Source organism: Pterocles gutturalis, unplaced genomic scaffold, assembly GCF_000699245.1.
Source record: "Pterocles gutturalis isolate BGI_N339 unplaced genomic scaffold, ASM69924v1 scaffold33967, whole genome shotgun sequence".
Lineage (NCBI taxonomy): Eukaryota > Metazoa > Chordata > Aves > Pterocliformes > Pteroclidae > Pterocles > Pterocles gutturalis.
In genome coordinates, this window is record NW_010111451.1 from 1 (window position 1) to 283 (window position 283).

The window sequence follows — 283 nt, forward strand, 5'->3', positions numbered from 1 at the left end:
TTAACAACGTGAATGGCTGGCTATGTAAGAAAGAGCTGTAGTTATGGGTCAGGGCTCAGTGCCACTCTGCAAACTTTGCATCCCCCCCAACCCCACCTGCTTTCAATTAAACATCTCTAAAAATAATGGATTTATAGCACTTTTGCAAATCTAAGATCCATATGCCCACACCCAAGGCTGGCCCTGCATCCAGGCAAGCTGCAGCCAACCCCAGATGGGGACATGCATGAGTCGTACCCCACAGAGGGTCTAATTTTTGATGGTACCCACCTTGTTACTGTTG